The sequence below is a fragment of the Scomber japonicus genome, chromosome 22 (assembly GCF_027409825.1).
Source record: "Scomber japonicus isolate fScoJap1 chromosome 22, fScoJap1.pri, whole genome shotgun sequence".
Taxonomy (NCBI): Eukaryota; Metazoa; Chordata; class Actinopteri; order Scombriformes; family Scombridae; genus Scomber; species Scomber japonicus.
In genome coordinates this window covers 12,703,898-12,723,304 of record NC_070599.1, presented here as the reverse complement: position 1 = coordinate 12,723,304, position 19,407 = coordinate 12,703,898, and positions in this window count along the sequence as shown.

The following is a 19,407-nucleotide window of genomic DNA, read 5'->3' as shown; positions in this document are numbered from 1 at the left end:
TTATCAGTAGCTTACCATGGGTCTGTATCAGATTATATTGTATGTCAGCCAATATTGAAGTGATTGCAGAAGACAAATATCCAAGATGTTTGTGTTTCTGTGTTGCCATTACATATCTTGTTAACCAGAAAGTGCTGCTAAGATTATATTTCAACCATAAAATGACCTGTTCTTGGTCACAATTCTTTAATAGCCAAATTTAAGGGATCCGTCCAAAAAAAAAAAGGTTAGATTTTTCTGAAATATTGATATCAGCCTTGAAAATCCAATAGCTGTTTGGCTCCAGTATGGATTCATTTCATATCAATATACACCAGTCCAGCAATGTCCAGGATGTATGAGTAAAATGCACTAATGACTAACATCAGTACTGACTCTTTTTCTTCAACTTTTACACAACATCCTAAGACAAACCTGCATCACCAACTTAGTAAGAGAGTTTTAGAAATCTTTATCACTTTAGATGCAGGCAGCTGTGCATATTTATATTGACCATAACTTGAAAAGTCACATCTAGTCCATATTCCCTACAGGATTATTTCAAATGCAAAAGAGCAAATCAAAGATTGCAACTGTTGCAAGGTTTTCCTTAAAACAGAAATCCATTAACTTTACCATGGTCAGACAAAAATCCCAAAGGGTGCACACTTGACCAGTTTGGAAGAAATAGCTGTTCATTTGAGAATGACAAATATTACACCTTTCCCTTGCCTCAGTAATGGATTTTTCCTTGTAGCGCTGACAATTTGCCAGTGACCTTGACATTGAGCAACTACCCCTGGGGGTCAATTTCTCCACCCATCTCTCCAAGCCTTTGCTATATCAAGCAAATGGTAAAAAGCACAGTTTGTTTTGACTAGTTTGTGAGTTTGTGATATAGCATGATTGACAATAACCATGGATGACACACAAGAATCTATATTCTATTTAATGGCCTGAATAAGGTGTGAATTATTCACTGCTAGGATTTGCTATTTACGTTGTTTAATGGATTGTAAAGACTGTAATCATAAAGCCTGCACTTAGAGACATGTACAAAAATCCCCTTTATTTCTAGATATAGAAATGATTTATAGCTGTTTTTCTTTTCTTTTCTTTCTTTCTTTCTTTTTTTTTTTTTTACAGCAAATATATTTCTCAAGAGTGGTTATGCAAGCTATAGGAAAATATAACAGGATTTTAACCTTTCAATTCTACATTCACCACACATTTGGTATTCTTATTTTCTATTATGATAATCTAATTGTATAAGAAATCTCTAGGATTATAACTAATCACCTAGCAACAACGTCTTTCATATTGAGAATAAATCGTCTTTTGCATTAATAGACAGTGGTTTACAGGGCCAACTGCCCTCCAATCTCTGTTTACTTCATTCACACATTTTCTAAATCCCAAATGGGATTGCATTTATCCTGCAACACAGTGGGCTGTAGGACCCATCTAAGCTGAACAATAGGGGGAGGACAAACAGGCTGATGACCTGACATGTAAGAGTGTAGATTGTAAAAGACAAATGAGATCTGGATCGAGGGGGGATGATGGCCTGCGCAGTCAACGAGGCATTTGAGGGGTTAGAGGCGTCACCATTGAGTGCAGCAATAATGTAAGTTGCAAAGAAAAATAAAAAGGGAAATATATTGTAACTGGTGGTGACTGTATCCACACCACACAATCATTTAAAAAGAAATATAATTAAAAAGCAAAACATCCATCTGCAAATGTTAATACTGCTCTAAAACCTCTTTTTGAGTGTTGGAACATGCTGTTGTGTCATGCTGAGCAATGTGTCTGATTATAATCCGGAGCCTTCAGTGTTCACACTGAGTTATATTGGTTTAACAATAAGTCATATCAAACAATTACCCATGTATGTCAGCATTTTGTAATTTTACTTTTGGGGAGCAGTCCATTATTGAATTAGCTCCATTTGAGCATGCTTAATTCTGCTTCTCTGTAGCAGTGCACATGACAGTCAGACAGAATAATACCCTAAAGTCCTCCTATCCCCTGGCAACAAGCACATTCTGTGCCTGACGATACATAGACAGTAACAAGGACATGTCTCCCTATTATGACATTGCAAGTTTTACAAGTCCCAACTAATGTGTCACTCACTAGCAGCACAGCAGGGGGAAACATGCTGAACTTTACGTATGGCATCTGCACAATTGCCTGCTTCTCGACCAAAAGCTTAGACTGTGCAGTGCATATAATTCAGTTTTACAAATGCATGTCATTTTCACTCTCATGTAAAAATCTGTCACAGGAAAGATTAAAATTCTCAATGTGGATGGCAAATAGTGAATATATTTTCATGAATGGAATTATTCTGTCGGAAAAAATACTAAGCAACTAAACTCTTAAATTATGAGGTAATTTCTGTGCATGTACCTTATGTGCTTGTGTCCCTTGAACAGTTTTCTCTTGCTAAAAGTCACACACTACACAGAGATGTCCTGTACAGTGTGAGATAACATAGATGTGCTGCACAATATTTTCAGTGGCCAAGTGACTCTGCCAAGAAGACTGCAATTTCAGCAGATACTGTATCACATTTAATTAAGAGGACATCACGGTCAAGGCATGTTCTGTTACACATGTCAAGGTATTGATTTGGCATCGAGGGGGAAACATTGGAATGCTTCACCATAAATACCAGCCAATGTTGATAAGGCGCAAGATACTTAACATGCCATACTTGCCTTTTCCATTAGTGTCTCGTATATCATCTCCACTAAATGGTGGAGGAAGACAAGAATTGGCTCAGAATGGAATAGCAATAAACTTTTCATTACGTTGTTCCACATAAATCTCCTCATTTTAGTGTTCAAAAAGCAGCTATGTGTGCTACAATCAATTGTATGACAAAATTACTCCAAATGATATATATACATGTGGCCAATTAGGTTCATTTTTAAGTCACGATAAAGTCAATCTATTTAAGTAAATTTATATTGTATTCCATCTACTGAAAGGATTCATAGAATTTGCATCATTAAATGTAAAAAATATTCAATGTCTTGAACCTCAATTTTGCTGTCCACTGATAATCTCACATGGCACCTGATCTGCTCATTTTGTATGAAATATGATGGCCTCTTTTCACCTCTTCGGCCACTTGGAAGTACAGTAAACCACCTATGAGCAGTACTTCATCTTTATCATCAGTCTTCTGTAACAGACAAACTGGATGCATTCGTGTGGAGCCTGGCACAGGGAAAAACCCAACAGCCGCGTATTAACATGCATTAAGATGGATTGTCAAATGACAGGTGAAACAAAAAGCAACATCTATCTCTTTATGAATAACCTTGCCTGTTTCAAATTGGTGTGAGCTCAGGGGAGGAGTTGCATGTACGTGTGTGTACGTGTGTCTACACGCACAAATCCATCTCTACAGAAGCATACTCATACCTAACACTTTGTTCCTGATAACAAGAGTTCTTGTCTTGACAGGAAAGTGGTAAATTCAAAGATCCATTCATCTTCATGACAGTCATTATTAACCAGCAATCCACTGACTTTGATTTGAGACTCCCATTGATTAAAATATGATGTACTTCATATGGGGCATCTCTGAGACAAGGCCATCTTTTGCCTGGAAACTGGGTCACCAGTGGAATCTATTGCAACATCCATACATTTAAGCTGACTACAGATGCAGTCCCCCTAAAGAGTGTGTTCTATATTAAAGGGGCATATTTGGGAAGGGGTTGCTTCAAAATATGGCTCATGCATTGTAACATAGCATAGCTGTCTTAGGCACAAGCCTTATCCTCTTATGGGCTCCAAAAGCTTAAAGAGCCAAAGTCAGATGATTGCAGCCCTAAACCAATATAACATCAGACTGGGACATTGGGACATATACAGATGGGGCCATCACTCTTGTACTCCACCACAAATTGGAGCATGGGAACAAAGTGACAGGCTAACCACCTGAATATCCTCATGTAATATCTTGAGAAGCTCAACCTAAAACCCTCACCTCTTATTGCCTCTGAAATGGATAAAGGTTTGGATAAGCAAATATTCATCTTTAGTAAACAATTAGGCGCAGGTACCCACTGGGGTATCTACTAAGGCCTCACTTTAACCAGAACCTCTAAGTAAGACATAAAATGCATCTCTGAAAGTGTAAAAATATAGATCCAGAGATGCAAAGCTTACGGCACTATAAACACCAACCCTCTTCTGAGTGTGGGCAGTGATTATCAGCACAATACTAATTCACTGTGAGATAAAAGCACAAAAATAATCACTTCCAAGGGAAGAGAAAAAACACACCAAACAGCCATTCCTGAATCCAAGGTGTTGTGTGGGTAATTAGAACAGCACAGGTAGCTCTAAGCAGCTGGATCAGGGTAGGCAGGTAGTGGTCTTTAGTCAGTGGAAAAACACCACAAATGCACCAACCTTGAGAGGAAATAGGAACTAGCACCAACTTTGAGAGGAAACAGAAACTGGCAAAGAAGTCAAAATTTGTACTAAAGGTGTGCAGCATCTGAATTCATTAAGAAACAGGGCCACAATCCAAATAGATGTAGCACATTGTTGCAAAGGTGTTAATGTATAGACCTGATGTTCCCATGTCTTCTACTTACTTTCCAGTAAAGATAGCTTTTACATCAGCTTTATGTCTAATGGACCTTATTACCTATAGGAGCCAACCAAGCCAGCTCATTAACATGTGTAATGCAATGACACAGCCAAATCTCTGTTTCAACAAGTACTTCCCACCTACCTGAACACAAAATGAAACTGTCTCACAGGTGGGATAGGGTTTTAGAAGTTTAAGTAGCACAATCAGGTGCAATGACTCACTAATTTTCATCACTGCTGCTGGTAAAACAGAGAAAGCACCCTGCAGTTCAGTTACAGCTCAGTTCACAAGCAGGCATATTATTCAAAGTTGTGTGATTAGACTGCAGCAAAAGGTCCAATCTGTAAATATTTACCCATGCTTGGACTCAGATAATCTATAGACAGGAGACAAATTAAAGAAAAACCCTGAATTAGTAAGCAGGGAAACATAACAAATCCAGATGCATCCACACATGTGCAGTGCATTATTTATAAAAAATGCTAAGTGGGCTAAGTTGATTCCGATTTTGTATCAAGATGGCGAGAGGAAAAGATCTAAGTGACTTTGAAAGAGGGTTCATTGTTGGGGCACGGATAGTAGGAGCTTCAATCTTAAAGAACGCACAACTGGCTGTGTGTCAATAGGAACAGTGACTAAAGTGACATCTGTATTTAGATCTATGGGAAGGACATCAGTAGATAGGTTTGGAAATTGTGGTCAACAGTGCACATTTGATGACTGTGATGGTCATGCATTAGTGGATAGTGTAAGGAAAAACAGAAGAGCAACTCTTCTTCAGGTGACTGAGAATGTAAATGTAGAATGTAATCTCTTTTGACAATCACATAGAGAGGGATGTACCCCTAATTACAAAGATGAATGCACATTTGAGAGTTCAGCAATGCAAACACCATAGGTAGTATTCAACAGAGTTTTGGAAAAAAGTGATATGATCAGCAAGCAAGCAAAACTTTCTAGCACATTTCATTACAGGTGGAAGCACAATGTGCTTCACAGGGCTTTTGCACCTGCAAAAAGCTGCGTTGTGTTCTTGGATGCTAAGTTAAAGTTACATGTTCATTCATACCGCATGTCCATTTATACAGTTACTGAAGGGTTTGGCAGGTCAGTGTTAATTGCTTAAACCAGTATATAAAGATTTCAGTATGCAATTTTGCAGAAGTGAAATAAAGCCTTTGGGAGAAAAAGCCTCCAAAATAACTACCAGCTTCTGCTTTTCAAACAGCATTCTCAGTCATTCATTCACACTCATTTCCTTGATTTTCATCTTCAATTTCCTTCCACCTAGTGCGTATCATCATGCCTCAGTGCCTGAATAGATCCAGGCATTCCAACGATTCATCTGCTTTCCACTGCATCTCACCAGTCTCATTCATAATGGACTATATTGTGAATGTGATTAAGGAAGAACAATAAGAAGAAATTGATTGTCTATTGCGCAACGCACAATGTTTTGGCTCCTTGTTTGCTAGTCTGGTGATGGAAGCCTGGCTGTATTGAGTGGAGCCAATCCCCTGTGTTGCCCGACTGGATCATGGGGTAAGCTCTTAATTACTCCGAGGGACAGTTCAGTTGTATTATGAGCTGTGTAAATAAGCACACAAACACACACACACACACACGCGCGCACACACATGCAAAGTGGGCCTTGCTGAACTAAGAGGATGAAGATGCATCCTGCATACACACTCCTAAATATGGTCTATGAACAGTTTTAATAATACACCTTTTCTAACTAAATTTTCAGTGACACCAATTACTGTTTTTAAAATCAAAACTCATCTTTTGTCTGAGAATAAAGAGCATAAATAGTATGTTTGCCCAAAGATTTTGAGAAGCCATTATTGGAAAAATGATAGTATTCAGAGGCCAACATCTGGTTAGTGAGGACACAAACTTAGTCAAAACCAAGGCAGGATTTCCACCAATGTCATTATCTATTAAGTAGTGAGCACACCAGTAAAACTTTGTATTTATAGAAGCCAAAAGCATGAGAAGTGAGATCAGCACTTTCCACATCCACAAATTATTAAAGCTCAGTGAACAAGGTGTACAAAGATTGTGCTCCCTTGGTTTGACAGGATTATTTATGCTGAAAGTGTGTAAACTTTTACAACTGTGCAGATGTTTGGGAAGAGTTCACATTTGCAAACTCTGAACACATTCACTGTAAAATGAGCTAGGTCAACAAAAACATGGACAGCCAGTGCAGTAAATACTTATTTTTAAGCAATCTATTATGCAGTGCATGGTACGGAACTAACCCTAACACCTCAAATCTCTGCAAACCTCTCTGAAATTAAATGAACATCTATAAGATATTCATCAAGGCAGGCATGAACACAAAGGTGTGCTCAAGGTCACAACATGTGAACTAAGATCCTCTGGGGATTTCAAACTGCTGTTTGCCAGCTTTCTTGTTGGGGTTATTTCCCGCCAACACAAGATGTAATGTCAATGGCCTTCACTCACCAATGCCCTCAGAAACTGCCACAATCATACTGCATGGAGTAGCAACAGTAAAATCAATAACATGTTTTAAACCTTGAGAGAAACGGGGGTGGTGCTACATGTTTACTGCACTGCAATAAAAACAAAATCCATCATGTATTGTTCGACCTATTGTCGTGTCTTTTCTTATGTTGTGAGTATTTAATGTGCATATAAATGTACATTTGCCAGGATGCCTTTTATTGGACAGAGATGGTCATAATTATGTGTTCATGTTTTTGTTACAAATGCCAATATTTCCTCATCATCGAAAAAAAAAAAATCCTCTTCTCTAAAGTCCAAAAATGTATTTGGTGTGAGAAATTTTGCTCATGCTAAGAGATTGTATAATGCCAGCGAGTACATACAGAGTTTGTGTTATTAATCTAACAACACTACAGTACACTAGTATATGAATGATGAACGGCATGATAGGTCAGGGATTACTATAATGCAGTAGGGAGCGCCTGTTAGCTAAATCGGTGACCTACTTTTGCGGTAAGCTAACATGCAATGTTATAGATTCTACTATGGTGAAAGAAAGCCTTTATCAATACAAAAAGTCACATTGCCACAATAACTAAAGCTATAGACATGCCTTTGTTCATCGTCCTTTCATACGCAAAGCTATAAATAGTTTTTCACTTGCAGGCAGTTTAACACTGCTATGACATCAATACAAAACCAATGTAATCTGAATTTTGCAGTACCTATGTTACAGAAATCTTTGCTGTAGAGTCAAAGGTGTATGAGTAAAGAAATACCCTGAACATGTTGCAAGGTAAATCCAATACAAGTGGGCTTGAGCCAGAGTCCTTCACTGTCTCAAAATTATAAAACCTTGGAAAACTTACAAAATGTGACGTGCATACCCTGCTTTTCAAAAAGAGGCACTCCATTAGAAGGGTCCCAAGGACAGTCAATGTAATCTGGAGTACAATTAGAAGAAAATGAAAAATGAAAAACGTGAGCTGAACAGACCCTAATGTGGAGAGAAGACCAACACTGGCAGCAATATCATGTGCTGCCTATTAGCCAACAGATGTTGTCAAAAAGAGTAACCCTTCATGTCATTTTCCATGCATTTTTACAGTTCACGCTTTCCATCTCATCTTTAAAAGACACAGATATTAGAGACCCAATTAGATCTGGCCTGACTCAAGAGCCACGTCAGTCTGGTCAGAGTCCCCAACAAATGCAAGATGAGTGCATTATGGGTTAGGACTTGAAATGGCAGCACAAGACAGCAGAGTGGGGCATCAAATGTTTCCAGGGGCAGAGGAATTTATATGGCCACTAAACTCAGGCTCATTTCATGCTTAAATTGTAGTTTCTTGTTCACTGACTGTTCAGTAAATATGCTAAACTTGTTGGGTCAAATTACAACATTTTTGTAAACTGTCATCATGCCATGCCAGGAACAACACCTGCACACAGAAATGCAGAGTTCCTCTTGCCAACTCCTTCCATAAATTTTTACAACATACTGAAAGTGTGTTTAAAAGGCTAAAAAAAAAAGTCTCCCTAAAGAGACTTCATGCATTTGCTGATTCCACAGTTGGACAGCCCTGAGCCCTTGTGGATTTATCGGAAATGAGGATCAAAGTGTCTGAGTCTATGAAGGCGGACATTGGGATTAGATCCATCACTCACACTTACTCATACCTGTGGGCCATTTAGAGGATTGGATCCCACCTTATATTGCTTTTGTACTGTGGGACTCAACAAGCATCCTGTATGACAAAGTACAACAATTCTTCTTATAACTAATTCCATCTTAATTTTTATTATAGTAAAAAGAAAGATGACAAAATACTTGCAACTTGAGAAAAATGCAACTTTTTAAATCTAATAATAATAATAAGAATAATAATAATGATAATAATAAGTTCATTTATATAGTACTTTTCAAAACAATGTTACAAAGTTGTGCATACTGACATTCATTGCACAAAGAAAGAAAATACAGATATTGAGGTTTTGCATGTCAGCAGGAAGCCCCGTGCAGGAGTGACCCAGTATGAGGTAATGTACAATACTCATTTTGATGTGACATGTACTCCTACCCTAACTGTGTCCCATTTGAACACTGCACAAATGCATGGTGATAATATTCTTTTTTTCCTCAAAGTTTATTAGCTAGCACTGTGGAGGTGCATGTGTGTATGCATGTATGTGTGTGGGCAAAGCCCTACTCTGTTCTGAGACATATTTGTAGACCTCGGTGCTCAAGTTGTGGGGGAAGAAGAGAGGGGAGATTGAAATGTAAGGAGCTGCCACGGTGGCGCCACACTGATCTGAGGGGTGCCATGGAGACGCCTGTCATGGGGGGGAGAGTCCTGTGATGTTGACGTGTCTCTGTCTGCAAAGGCTGACAATCTGCTAAAGTCAAACTCCTCAGATGATGTTCCTTATGTGTGTGTGTATGTGCATGGGTGTGCAAACCAATGAATATGTTTATTCTCTATGTGCATGAGTGGGTTTGTGTATGAGTTTTGCTCACTGCGTAGGTGTGTTCCCGCTCTTTGTAGGTGTCTACTTTGATTTGAATATATCCAAAGAAGGTGCAGCCTGCAGCACAGTGACGGGTTCAAAGGCAAATCGACCCAATTAGGACCAGAAAATAGTATTCTCATTTAGAACCCATGAGTACAAGTAGATGCAGCCACAGAATCATAATAGAAAAGCACATTATTCCTGCACTGCTCTACTGATGAAAGACAGGAAGACTTGCATAATTTTATTAGTTTAGTGAGTGAACAAGTGACACTACAAGATCTAAATTGATCTGCAGTCTGTTAGTATCTGCAGTTGGACAGTTCTGGATGATTTCAGAACTACCAGATGCACTACAAAACCAAAGGAAAGCAGTCAGAACAAAGACTGCCGTGATCTTTTCGCAAAAGTGAGTCAAATAAACTTTGTTTCTCTGTGCATAAACAGCCTGCACAAACTAAGTCAGTTCATCTGCTTTGACACCACTATTTCATTCATGGTCTCATTCACATGACATTAGCCGAAATGTCAACTAACTAACATTTCCAGACGGTTTGCCATTTGAACATTTGACATTTAATTAATTAAACATTTTTTTACCAATACAACTGCAGCTGGGTACAGATAATCCAGCCTCATTGAAGCTCTGCTAGTTGTTGTTTTGAAAAGTTGGAGTCCTGGTTGAACTTTTTTTTTTCGTCATATAAGACTAATTCTGTCACTTTGTATTAAAACATAATATAGGGAACTGTTGTGGTTGTCTTTATTCATGGGGTGTTAAGGTTACTTTGTTTATCCCAATCACAAAGTCCTGTAGCAGAATCTGGCATATTCAGTCGTGATGCAGTCCAGCACTACATGTTCCTGAGTGTTCTCTAACCTTTTGATTTGTGGTTTGATGTACTGCTTCCTAACTCCCAGCCAATCTCACCCATATTGCTAAATCAATAATGTCTGCTGACAAATGTTCAGCCTGACAGATTGTTGGTGACAAAAATCAACTCAAACATTTGCTGGCTGTCCACTTAACAATCCATTTGTATATAGAGGATGAGGTGATGGTGAAGGGCTTGGGGACAGTATCGTTGTTTCAATTACAGGAGAACTCTCCCAAGGATGAGGTTGAAACAGAGTTCACATCAAGAGATACACAGTCTTCACTTACGTTTCCTAACAATGGACGGGATCTGATATTTAATGGATTGCTTTATTCGCCATTACCGACAGTAAAGTTTAAGAGTTTATAATAAAAAGAAATGAGTCTAACTAATATCAACTACATTTTCCAAAACCTTTAATTTGATTAAACTTTTAATTTATTTTAAATAATAATTCTTTCAGAGTTAACTTATTCATAAACCTCCATATGTGATTTTGAAGTGTTATGAGTACACAAAGGAACAAATTGTGAGTGTGAATGTGAGAGTCGGTATTAGTGTGAAACTGTGCTATCTTTAAACTTCTGACTCATGCCCGTTTCTGTGCACCTTCTTGCCAGCATTAGAGTTGTCCTGTATGACAAGGAGCTAAATATTTTTCAAAAAAGTGACAGTAAACACCCTCATCTTTAGGGACACACTCTGCAGTTGCTAAAAATGGTAAAAATTACTTGGCATATTTATGAATGTATGATTGTTGTAGTGTAGCACAAGACAGCTTTGTGAGAGAAATTTGACTGCAAGTAAATTGTTTGCAACATGTTAAATCACTACCATCTGACAATGATAGAGCAAGATTTAAAAAAAAAAGGCTGATCGCAGGAAGTGCCTCTCTCTCTGTGACAGCAGAAGTACCCTCCTTACATGACAATACCATCATCTGAGTCTTGAGGGAAACCTACTAAGTCTGGCTCTTTAGGGGGTCCCAATGCGGCCTGGGCAGCTCCTTAGCCAGCAAAAGGAATTAGACACAATAAGTGAGCAGAGAAATCTGCCACAAGGAGGCTTGGCTTGCAAAGAAAGCTAAATTCTCCAGTGTAGCATGAGCAATTCTCCACATAAGCACATCCCTGTGTCCAAAGGGGCCTAAAACTGACGTTCAATGCTCCTAGCTAAAGAAGCCAGTGGCGATGAGGCCAAAAATTAGGCTGAAAAAGGGGAATAGAAATTAAGAAAAATGAACATGAAAAAAAAAGTCTTTTGAAGAAGTGGGTTGGGAAATGAATACAGTCTATATTTTTAGGTCTATACATCAAACATTTGTTTTTCTAGGCTGATACGTGTAGCCCTACTTCTGAAAGTACTTTATGTTAAATTTGCAGAGGCTATTTTGCCAATTATGTTGAAAAAGGACAACACAGTCCTATAAAATCCATGAAATGAGCTCACAGTCGGTATCACTTTACTTTACTGTCCAGTGGTTACTTAGTATTTAAAGTACTGGTGCAATGCACGTGAAAAATCTGTTTTTGCATGTGCAGACATCCCAACCTGCAAAAAGTCATTTCAGGGAAGTCTGTTCCAGGGGTTTGGTTGGGTGTGTGTGTGTGTGTGTGTGGGGGGGTTTAGTCACACACAAACACACACACACGCGCAGTCACTCTCTACAGCGCACTCTTGCTTGCTCGATCCAGATTCCGGGAGATTGTATCTCATTTGCAGGCGTCAAGGAGCCACTATCACTATGCGGGACAGTTGTGATGTCTGCATGTGTAGACTGGGCTATTCGAAGTGCTTTCAGTTTCATCCATTTTTTTGAGGGTCTATTTGACATTTTAGCTGCCAAAGCTCTTCTGCTTTATAGTCTCTCTAACTCTGGTCCTGCGCTGAGCTCAGTGTGCTGTGTGAGAGGGGGAGTGGCCAGCGGCTAGAGCGGCTAGAGCGGCTACAGCAAATTTGTGCTTCTTTTACCCATATATTTATCTATATCTTTTACATTTCTTATCCAAACAACATCAAACTTGGCACTGCACTTACTCGTGCCTATAGCAAGACACCTGTCATGTTTGAAATCAATCGGATGAACAGTTCCAGACATATGCGAATAACAGACACATAGACAGATAGATGTTCCTGTCATTCATAGATAGATAAAGCTAAATTATATACGCATATGCTTGTATTGATATAAATTACTGATACAAAAATGTAATTATATGCAAACAGTATAGTACAGTTATTATCTGTCTATAATGTACTTATGCATTAGCACAAATACTGTATAGACGGGCAACAAATTAAAGGTAAAACCACCACAAAGTGACTTAGGAAGGTGTTGGTTCACCACATGCCACCAGAACAGCTTCAATGCACATTGGTGTTGGTTCTACAAATCTATGATTTCTATTGGAAGGATGAACACCATTACTCCAAAAGATATTCCCTCATTTGGTTTTTTGATGATCATAGTGTAGAGCACTGTCAAATGCAATCTCCTGAGAAGGCCACAGCATATGATTCTCATCATTTTCATACTCATCAAACAATTCAGTGACCCTTTGTGTTCTGCGGATGGAGGCATTGTCATCCTCTTATCTTGATGGGAAGCTTCCCATTAATATATAAACATTTCATCATCAAATAAAGGTGATCACTCACAGCAACTTTATATTGATTTGCAGTGACCCTTCATTCAAAGGGTAATGGTGACCCCAAACCATGCGAGCAATATGCCCCCCACAGTATACAGAGCCACTGGAAACCCTAACTGTTCAAGCATTCAGGCCTGTGCTGATTTTTCATTTAATCTGTCACATATGTGTATTTTGTATTTGTTATTTATGGATAGATAGATTGATTGATAGATTGATTGATAGATAGACTGATAGACCAATAGATACATACTGTATATATTTTAATGTTGACTGCAATGGCACAGCATGGTACATGGTAGAGGACATTGCATTTTAAGACCTTGTTCTCACTACACAACATTTGGATGCAGTGTGAGGGTCACGGGATGAGTTAGGACACTTAGGTATATGGCAAATTGAAATTTTGACCTGATAATGATGTTCGATGAAAAGTAAAAGGATGATGAGAATTATCTGCAGGGCATAATGTCTGTACCAAATGGGATGGCAATCCATCCTCTGGTTGTTGAGAAATATAACTCAAAACTCAATCTGATGATGTGCTATAAAGTAAGAGGATCAACAAAGTTGAAGACATCTTCTAGGAACCATGAATGTCAGCTCAAACTTTTCTGCCAATCCATCTGATATATATTTCATAGGAAAATGAAAACTTTGACTTTCTGGTTGGCACCATGGATATCTATACAAAAAATCCCAGCAATCCATCCAATAGTTGTCAAAACATTTCACTAATAAACAAAAATGTTAACCTCATGATGGTGCTAGAGGAAAGTGAGGGGAACAGCAAATTCAGTAGGCTTCATCTGCTAGGGATCATAGATGTCTGTGGGAAATGTTAAGGCAACCAACAAACCAAACATTTACTTGTCTTCCCTTGAGCCACACTGGTCATGTGTCTTATCAAAAGATGTTTGTAATAATGCCTTATTATACACTGTGTGAAAGAACCTCTCATTAACAAGTATGATCAAGCCCTCAAAGCCATAGTCAGATCAAGCGGTGCTAACAGAGCCATTCATATAAAGACATACATCATACAATCCATTCAAGAGGCAACTGAGCCACAATATGTTGCTGCCATTACTGTTCTTCCTTTAAATCAACACAGACATTGGCTAAATCATCTGACACCTGGTATCTGCAGACTTTATCAGACATATTTATATGGCACCCCTCAATATGGAAGTTTCATCCACAAATAGACCATAAAAGAAGGTCTCTCGGGCTCCTGCCAGCATGTCAAAATGCTCTCGCACAATGATATGAATGCAAAGTACATGACAAACCTGTATGTTGGAGGGTAATGTGAAGGAGAGCAGAGCTGAACAACCCCCTGTCACACACTCATCTGCATCTGTCACACTCTCCATTTACAGGCCCCCCGGTCATGTCACAGCAACGTGTGAAAATAGTTGTTGAGAGAAAAACGGGGAGAGAGAAGGAGTTAATAGAGACTGGGAGTGAGAAATCAAGCAATGATGAAATGAAAGGAAGTGGGATAAACAAGGGAGCAAAATAAAGAGAGCAGAAAAGTGAAAGCAGGGTAGAAGGGTGGAGAGAAAATGGGAAAACGAGTAAAGAAAATCACCAAATCAACTTGACAAGGAGTCTTGATAACTGTGCCAGACAACATCCAATTTAAAGCTTCTCATTTTAAATGTAATTTAGACTGCCGTATTGACACATTTCTTTCAACTTATCCTCACTTGTATTGAAGTAGGTTAGATTTTATACATCCGTGAGTGAATAATGTTTACCTCTTGGATGTTGTCTGATTATCTGAGTACTTTAAATGAGAGTTGGTTTGAGCAAAGTCTGTGGATCATAGTGACAGTTTGTTGTAACTTACGCCAGTCCCAACAAAAATATGAAAGGAAATGAACTCAAGTATGTCAAGTACTCAAAATGCTGACATAAAAAATGCATTTATTTATAAAAAAGTTATACTGGTCATTTAATAAAGAATGAAAGCATCCTTCAGTTGCATGACCAAGAAGAAATTACCATTTGAAAAATTAAAAAAAATTATTGGTAGCTCAAATAACAGAACAGCAAAACACTGACGTCATATTGACACACCAATTAGAAGAGTCATGTAACACCCCTGGTAATATCACCAGACGTAATTGCAGAGCTAAAATAGAATGATGGTTGGATCAATACAGAAAACCTTAGTGGGAGAGAGAGAGAGAGAGGGAGAGAGAGAGAGAGAGAGAGAGAGAGAGAGAGAGAGAGAGAGAGAGAGCGTATATGTGTGCGTGTGTGTGTGAAAGCAAGGCCGCGCTTCATTGTGTAGAAGTCGATCTGTGGAAAGAAAAAAAAAAAAAAAAAAAGGTGGGAGAGAGTGGTGGGAGGAGGGTTCCCAAAGGATACCACCATTTCATAGCACAGTGCCCGGTGGTACCTCCTGGGCTGGAACTAATTGGTCCGAGATTAACTTTCCAGTGGGATATAATGACCCCGAGCGCTCCCACACATCTTTGGATCAGTGACATCGGAAGGGCCACGCGCTGAAAGTGATTATGTGGTCCTGGACTGTCTGGCTACCACTTTAGCCCAATGGGGGAAAAAAAATAGCATGCTCCTTAAAACGCTGCCGGGCCGTGATATCTGTTTTTGAGTATGTGGAATGTCTAAGAACTACTGTGTGTGTGTGTTATACCTTCAGGTGCTGCATGGTGGTTAAATCAATATCAAATAGGATCAGAGGAGGCAGGCTGTTTAGAAGTTGCTGCTCACTCATAAACATTTCAGTGTAATGAGAATCATTCATTATGTTTTCTCTGAAGTTTTCATGTCATCTGGAAGAACCAAAGGAAAATGGTCAGAATAAATGCTTATGGTCTCTAGTTTGTGGAAAGTAGGTAAATGGCATTTCCCTGTAGAGATAAAGCCAGGACAAATTGGTGCTCCTTCAAAGCTGTGTATACACTTTGAGATAGTGCTTACAGTGCACTGTTTTATGTTACATTCGTCCTCAAACCTCAAACTGCTTGTTTTTTTTTTGCGCACCCACTCCCACTTTCACTTTCATCACCCAGTCTCCACAACCTGAGGGCAGCATCGGTCAATTTCGTTGTTGAACTAGTGGTTGGTATCGACAGGCATGTTGTTGACATGTTGATCTCCGCTACCATCGATCCAGCATCTGTTTGATTATTGGATGACAGCTTGTGTTGGCAGGATTAGGACACTGACCTACAACTCCACCCCAGCTCCACCGCTGTTTGCTCTTAAGTCAGTGTTTATTGGTGTAGTAGCGCAAAGCTTTTCACCTTGATGAGAAAACCAATGATATTGTTGTTAAAGTTGCTTTCTCTAATGCTGATCTAAAACTTTATTCAAGTGTGTGATTTATAATGAAACAATGTTACATCTAAGCAGCACTATGATCATTTGCTATACTCAGTATGTGTATACATGACTTAATGATTCATCCCTACTTCAATGGATCTTATTTGTCTAAACATATACATGTATACAGTTATTTTAAATATCAAAAATATATGATCATGTTCCAGCTGGTGAATGATACTTTTGTTTTGAAGTTTTTTGACATGTTTGAAGATTTAAGACATGATATGCTAGCTTACTCTTGATGGGCTTTTCTTCTCTCATTTCTCTCTTTTTTCAACATTACATTAATGACAATACATCTTCTCCACACACACACACACAAAAAAAACATGCATAATTGCTGTCCTTTTTCTGCCATTCTCATCTTTTTCACACCATCACTGCTGCTTTTCTCCATGTTCCCCAGAGACGAACAATTGTCAGTTTTACCCAAGATGCTTCTGCATATAATAGGCCTTTTGACGGGATGCATAGGGGCTGTAAAAAAAATAAATAAAAAATCATTCATCCAGAGAAAGCAGCCGTCTCCTGCTAACGGTTTGAATTTAAGTCAGATGTCCCAGTTATCACAGCAGACTTGACAAGGTGCAGCTACCACAACTCATTTCACCTGTCAACAGCGGGTGTATTGACACATGGATGGGAGACGGCATTTTCATGGGTGAATAGCACACACAGCAGCGGAAAACCATTTCACAAGGTAACCAGACTATTTGTGGGTCATATCTCTTACAGGATGTGTAGTGTTTCATAATGCTTTGCCAAGCGCTTCACTATCAGGGAAATTGTTGTGTTTGACTTCCAGCATGACATCTTCTCTTTATTTCAGTAAAACCAAAACATGTTGAGGGCTCATGGACAACATTGAAGGTGCAGCACAGGGCAGTGTAATATGTGAACAGACAGAAAGTGATGCGGTTCAGGATGATACAGAACAATTTGACACGGTCTCCTTTATCTACCTGATCGCACACCAAGCAATGTGGAGTAACATAAAACACTTTTTATTTGCAGTTAGGGAGTTCCTGAAGTTGTATTTTTCATTATATATATAGGTTAAACAACAGACATGTACCTATTGATAGTGCACAGTAAAGCAACTTTTGTGCATTTACAAGATCACAGCAGGATTGCAATTATAAGGAAGTAAAACCAGGTCATTTTCTTACTGAAATATGCGTGTGCTGGGAAGACTTTTCAAACCACAGTAGGTATCTTGCTACTTATTTTTTCCCCTGCAGGAGGGATGTATACACACACACACACACACACACACACACACACACACACACATACTTGTCAATGTCGATTTTTGGAGTACATGTTTAAATGACCCCCCTTAGAGGACATCGCTTTCTGAATGGTTTAAGGAGATGCTGGCATGTGGAATATATTACTGGGAGTTCCCACATTATGAAGATTATACTTAAGATTTTAGTTTAAAACAACTTTATCCATTCAGAATTTTAACCTTGAGATTGGGGACAAATCATTTTAATGTCACTATTGGGGTCATCAGCTGTGACACAAATACAAAAACTGGTATAAGTCACCATTAGGTGCCTTACTTTCCATTAGAGGACAAGAGTCATTAAATGTAATTATCTGCATGTATTTTAAGATATGTTTAGTAAGAGAACATGTAATGTGAATGGGAAATTTGACCTTTGACAGAGTAACACTGTTCTTAAGTAGCTCCCAAGATACCTGAATAAAACGCATTACACTGGGTATTTCACACACACACACACACACACACACACACACACACACACACACACACGCACACACACACACAGTATATTGTTGGATTAATAGGAGGGAGGGAGTAGTTTTTAGTAAAGCAACTAAAATGCAGGTAATTATGACTAAAATGATCCCTACCCTGGTTTGTTATATTTCACAATAATGTTTAAGTATATCAAAAATGTAACTTAATACTCAGGTCAATAATGTTATTTTAGCTCTTTGGTCAACCAACCATTGAATAAAATACTTGGCTCGCTCTCAGTTTGCTGAGCGTTCTCATAGTGTCTCTTCACCAACCACTTGTTTACTTCAGCTCTTTGTGCCATCAGCTTTTGCAGCTAAACAATCAAACTGGACAACTAAAATGGCTGAAAATATTTATAGTTGTGTTGGAACAGTCACACTGTGCCTTACTGGGAATCAGCATAGTAAGTGAGACATGAAAGGCATGTCAGCGCTATTGAAGCACTCTATCCATTCAATCCACACTGACTTCGACCTGCATTCGCAAGTCTCTGTCCACAGAACCAGCTGTCTGTCAGCAGCAGCTCTTAAGGAGCTAAGAGGACAGGGGCTGGCCAAACTCTGCCAGGCTGACTGACAGCATAAATTCACTGCACCTAAAGAGTTTTCATGCAGGCTCCACAGGAAGAAATCATCACTGTTTGTTTTTATTGATTCATTGATTTAATTTCCCTGCTTACCATAGCAGGCGAGTGGAATCTACCTGTAGTGAAACCGACAATCTCACAGCCACACTTTGAGCCTTCATCAAGGATTCCAGTAATAAATTCAGAACATATAAAACAGGAGATTTGTGTGATTTAAACAGCAGTCTGTGAAGATTATGCTTCACTAAATGTGCCAGGGGAGAATAAAACAGACTTTGAGTGTACAAAAAACATGGGGGTCCAGGGTGACGTGTGGTTTTTGGAGTCGGTGTGGATAAAAAATTTTAGTAAAATGGAAATGTATTTGTTCTGTGAGACAGGCAGGTGATGGATGCAACAATGCTTTCTACATGTATGTGGGTTGGCTATTAGTCCCCAGCTTTACCAGTTTTATTTTTCCCTGTGTTACCATGGGCACAATGACAGGTATAAGAAGTGTATTCAACTGTACAAACATGAGCTTACTGGTGAAATGCATGTTGCAATTATCCATGTAATGCAGT